Source organism: Gossypium arboreum, chromosome 13 (genome assembly GCF_025698485.1).
Source record: "Gossypium arboreum isolate Shixiya-1 chromosome 13, ASM2569848v2, whole genome shotgun sequence".
NCBI classification, from domain to species: Eukaryota; Viridiplantae; Streptophyta; class Magnoliopsida; order Malvales; family Malvaceae; genus Gossypium; species Gossypium arboreum.
Window position 1 is genome coordinate 84,473,451 of NC_069082.1, and position 5,635 is coordinate 84,479,085.

Sequence of the window (5,635 nt, forward strand, 5' to 3'; positions counted from 1 at the left end):
GCATTATGATACGTGAAAGACCATGTCTGGGACATGGCATTGATATGAGATCCCGTGTAAGACCATATCTGGGATATGGCATCAACATCGATATGAGATTACGTGTAAGACTATATCTGGGATATGGCTTTGGTATGAGATTTTGTGTAAGACCGTGTCTGGGATACGGCATCGATATGTGATTTCGTATAAGACCATGTCTGGGACATGTCATCGATGTGAGACTTCATGTAAGACCATAGTTGGACTATGCCATTAAGTAAACGATGTACTCAGACCCTTAAGATGCTCTATAATTTGACAAATGTTGGTAAGTAAAATTGAAGTTAAATATTGAAATTTAATTAGATATTGACATTGAGTTCGATTAAATAAATTCATTGTTTGAAATTGTGGATGGAAGAAAACACTTGTAAAATAAATAAGTATATGAATTTGCTTGGAGCGAATTATGTGATTATGAAAATATTATGTTAATGATGAAATGCTAAGTCATATGTGTGTATCTATGAGAGTCAAGTGAGAGGCTTTACAACTCCCCCTTACTAGTGTTGCTTTATGATGAAAAATTTATGAGAATTATGTTGAATAAGTTCACAAGTATGAGACTAAAGAGTTCAATGGTGGAATAATTAATAATGCAGACAGAGTTGAGTGCAGTTTAACAAATGAACTCAGTTTTAGAAGAAATATCAGATTATTTTAAAGATTGTGCAGATTATGTAATGTGATGATTAAAGAAGAAAATTAGTCTCGGTTATTCGACTCAATCGGGTATGAAGTCTAGAGATATGCTTACTGAAATTTCTTCCGAAATGGTTTTCGTTAATGATTGGAATACTATGGTGTTCATGATAACAGAATTAGTCAGAGAAATGATGTTTGAGTTGTAAAAATGTCAGTGTATAACAATTATGATTGAATACATTATGATGACTTCTTCTGGGTGTTCCATATATTCAATTGTTCCCAGGGGTTTATATAATTGTTCTCTTTCTGATGAAATTCTTATTGTGTGAGAACATTAGCTAACTATGATATTAGATGAAAGCACTGTTGGACTGGTTGGTTTCTGATCGAAATTTCTTTATTCTCTTCGGAATTCTATTCTATTAAGTTGGAATAAGGATGATGGTAAAAATTTATGTGAGGCTATTCTTTTGTTTCTACTAAACGATGTTTGTCTTATGTATATATTCAGAAAATATGATATTTCTATTACAATGGAATTCTAGAATAGATAAGTATTGTTTTTCTTTTGGTTTCTCTAAGAAAATCATCCGGATCTTTATTATTATTTTTCTTTTGGTTTCTTTGAGAAAATCATCCGGATCTTTATTATTATTTTCTTATGAGTTATGTTCTCGGACTTTTTGTATGGAATCGTAACTTGGGTTTCTTTACCTCGATTTTCCTATCACTCTTATTTCGTGAATTATCAATCATGGCTCATCTTTAAAGTATATTTCTTAATCTATGATGGCTATATTTATCATGATTATATTTCTGGAATCGATATTAGAAATGTGGTGGGTCGGGTATCTGGGTTTATTTGATTTTCATGTAAAGAATTGTCATCGGCAAAGATATAAAGATTAGAAACTCAATCTTAAATTGTATAGTGGATCTCTTCCCTCAGGTAAGTCTGATTAAAGCTAATGAGTTAAATTGGATATTCGGTTTCCTTGAGTCAATATGGTTGCGAGATCTTTGATTAGCATGTTAAAAGAATTTTGAAAGATTATGTGTTTGAGCTGTTTATTTAGCATGAAGAAAGAGTATTTTGATGTGATATTATTCCATAGTTGAGATCAACTCAGTTGTTTTATTAGAGTGAACTGATTTGATGAGATGTGGTTTGAGATATATGTATTTAAACATGTCTTTTCTTAAGGGAATAAATTCGGTACATTCACGAGTATATATTTAGACGGATAGTCTAAAAGAAGAAATTATATTCTGGAAATTATGATACAGAGATATGCCTATTAGATTATTCTAACCGAATGATGTTATTATGAGTTAAAGCGTTCCGATTGGTAAAGTTATCAAATTTGTGAAAGTTTGAATGGTTTGTTGCTTATTAATAAAGTGGGAAACAGTATTAATGATTTGAGATATTGAAAGATTTCGAGTAGTTATCGGTTAATCTCTGAGAAAGCAGATATAGTTACAGATGTTGAATGGAAAGATCTTTGCTTATTTTGTGCGAGTGGTTACTCAATTGATCTTATTTGATGATGGTTTGTTGTTAGCTAAATAATAAGCAAAAGTGATGTTTTCTTTGCGAATTTGAAAAGCTCAAAAATGTGTTAGTGAATTGCAAGCTAAACGAATACAGTGTGAAATGACTTTCGATTCCGAATCTCAGAAGTTTTTGTATGAGGCTCAATAGTAGCTTGTTTGTTCATCCGAGAGTAATAAAATGTATAGTTATATGAAGTAAATGTTCTGGTGTACGGGTATGAAACCCGATAATTCTGATTCTGTGTTCAGATGTTGATCTGTCAATAGGTTAAAAATCGAAAATCAAGTGTATTCATATCTAATACAGTCAGTGATGGTACGACAGTGATAACGAGATAGAGTCATTATAGATTTTGAATTGGGATTGTCATTATCTCAGAAAAGGAATATGTTAATTGTATTATAGTTGATTGTTTGGCAAAAATCCGCATGATTGTTTCAGTACGTACAAAATTCTTATTTGATAGATCAACTGAACTAACTGTTCCTGAGTGAGTAATTCAGAATTTTGACAAAATGCTCCAGCACTGTGTGTTAAAGTTCAAAGATTATTGGAAAAAGATATATGAGGCTAAAATCGATTGGTGATTTTGAGGAATTAAGGAAAGTGGATCATAAGAGTTGGAAGCAACTTTTTCTGGTAAGATTTTCGAGGACGAAAATCCCTAAAGGGGGGAGAGTTATAACAACCCGATTTTAGCTAAGTCGAAACAGTGATTTCGAAACCCTAAATTCGAGGTCAGAGAATTTTTTTAATATTATTTTTGGTTTTTATAAAATATGATTATATATGTGTGAAAGTTTCTTGAATTAATTTTATTGATTGGATGCTTAATTTGATAAAAATGGCTTAATCGCGTAAAATACAAAATTTACATTCTATTAGTTAAAAGAATTAAATAGCCTTTGTAACACCCCTTACTTGTACTCGAGATCGGGACCAAGTACGAGGCGTTACCAGACATGTACTCGAACATTTTCAGGAAATATGGGTTATAAATTTCATTCCAATTCGAACCCAATCAAACAACATCTCAGTGTCCCTAATATGGGCCTACGAGGCCCAAAACATACATTGAGAAAGGTCCGAGACTAAACCGAGGACCTGAGAAAGTTCTTGAAAGATTTTCTAAGTTAAGCCTCACACGCCCGTGTAGAGGCAATGGGACACGCCTGTGTGCTTTGGGACATGTCCGTGTCCCCTACCCGTGTGAAATTAATTGAATTTATTTTCTATTTTGAACCTACAGGGGTTTTCACACGGCCAAGCACACGCCCGTGTCCCTGGCCCGTGTCCTTCACATTGCCTAGACACGCCCGTGTGGTCGTCCGTGTCCAAAAACTCGAGCATTCTATTTATGATGTCAGCATGCATTTAGGGGCACATGGCCAAGACACACGCCCGTGTACTAGGCCGTGCCCTCCATACAGTTGAGGTACACGGCCATGTCTCTACCCGTGTGTTTACTGCCATGCATTCTGAATTAATATTTTTAGGTGCAGTGGACACACGACCATTTCACACACCCATGGAGAGGTCCGTGTGTCACACACGGTGTAGACACATGCACGTGTGTCCACCCGTGTGGACCTTGTTAGGCTATTTTCCAAGCCTTAGGTCACCCTCTAATAATCATATCCACTTATAGTTTTCAATAACACTTAACGTGGTCTAATTATGCTCTTAAATGGCCTTAATATACCTCATTGCATGTAAACCTCATCTCATCGGTTTTTATACATGCTGGGTTGTCCCCTTTATATTAAGGATTTCCATGACTTGTAACTCAATTAAGATTGGCTCGTTATCTTAACTCATTGCCAAAATTGTGGCCTAACCACCCCATGTGATTTGGTCATGCTACATATGACTAATTGTAATACACCATATATAATCATCACAAGAACATTGGAACATAACATGCACAATTTGGTAGGTCATAACCTACACCAACATGAGCCAATTTCCATGGCCATATACAAGTGAATATGTATACTTTTATAAGCCTTCATATTGGCTAATCAATGACACATATAAAAAAATAACAAAAGGCCTATACATGCCCTTGAACAAAATAAGAGTATCTATATACCAAAGCTAGACAAGATGATAGTGTGTTGACTCTCCAACCGTCTCCCAATCTTTGCGAGTCCACGAGCTCTATAAGAAAGGAAAAGAGAGGGGTAAGCATTTACATGCTCAGTAAGCCCAAATAACTGGAAAGTAAACTTACTGAATAATTAGCATGCATCAATATTAGGCAATAAAACCAACAAGCATGAAATAGTTTGTAACACCCCAAACCCGGCCCAGACGTTATGACCGAATTCGACGTGTCACATTGAAGTTTTAAAAATCCACATTTTGTTTTAGTGTTTTAATAAACCATCTTTTGTTAAGGCTTAACCAAGTGAATGGAAGCTGTGCACCAGGTAGGTATCCAAAAATAGAGGAGATGAGCCATAAAGGCTGCTTAAGTACCAAGCTCTTCGAATGGATCCAATCTTAGACATGCCCACAACCATTGCCACACTTTGATAACCGAGTTGAAATTCATTTGAGTAGATATCTTTGATAAACTGATTAATCGTGTCGTTACATTATTTTTAAAATGAGTATCATTTTGAAAACGCGCCCTAAGTCTAGCCCATTTGAAGTATTATCAGAAATATTTAGAGTTATTAAAAATAAAATAAACCCAGAAGAATAGTTAAAATGGCCTTATTACAACCCAAAAATAAATAGTAGTTAAGATAAATTAAAGAAAACCAGTTACTTATTTTAAAGTCCAAAAGCGATCACCATGGCCACTCTGAATCCCCTCCGGCTCCAAGTCCCCACATCAAGGCTCACCTACAAGGTTAAGGAAAGGGGGTGAGTTTGGAAACTCAGTGTGCAACAAGCCCCTTTTAGAGCCCAAATCAATATCAGCATACTAGGCCTAAGCCAAAATTCAGTCTCAACATATACTGGGCCGAAGCCTTTTCATTATTCATATCACTGGGCTGAAGCCTTTTCATTATTCATATCACCGGGCCGAAGCCTTTACTGTAAACAGTATGGCCCATAGGCCCATTTCAAAACCATATGCAATGTTAATGAAAAATATGCAAGCCCATTTGGGGAGACTACTCAACCCACCATCCACTACTCTCTACCCGTACCAACCAAGCTTTCCATGTGGGGAATAACTCAACCCACCCAACCAAACTCTCCACTGGCAGCATAGCTGCTTTATCATATAACTGGAGGCCTAGCCTCTTTTAATAACTAGGGCAAAGCCCTTTTCGGTAAACTGGGGCAAAGCCTTTTTAACGCTTCCTCTATTCATATAAAACCCAACCCATGCATATATGAATATATCATGGCATATCATGTGCATATCAT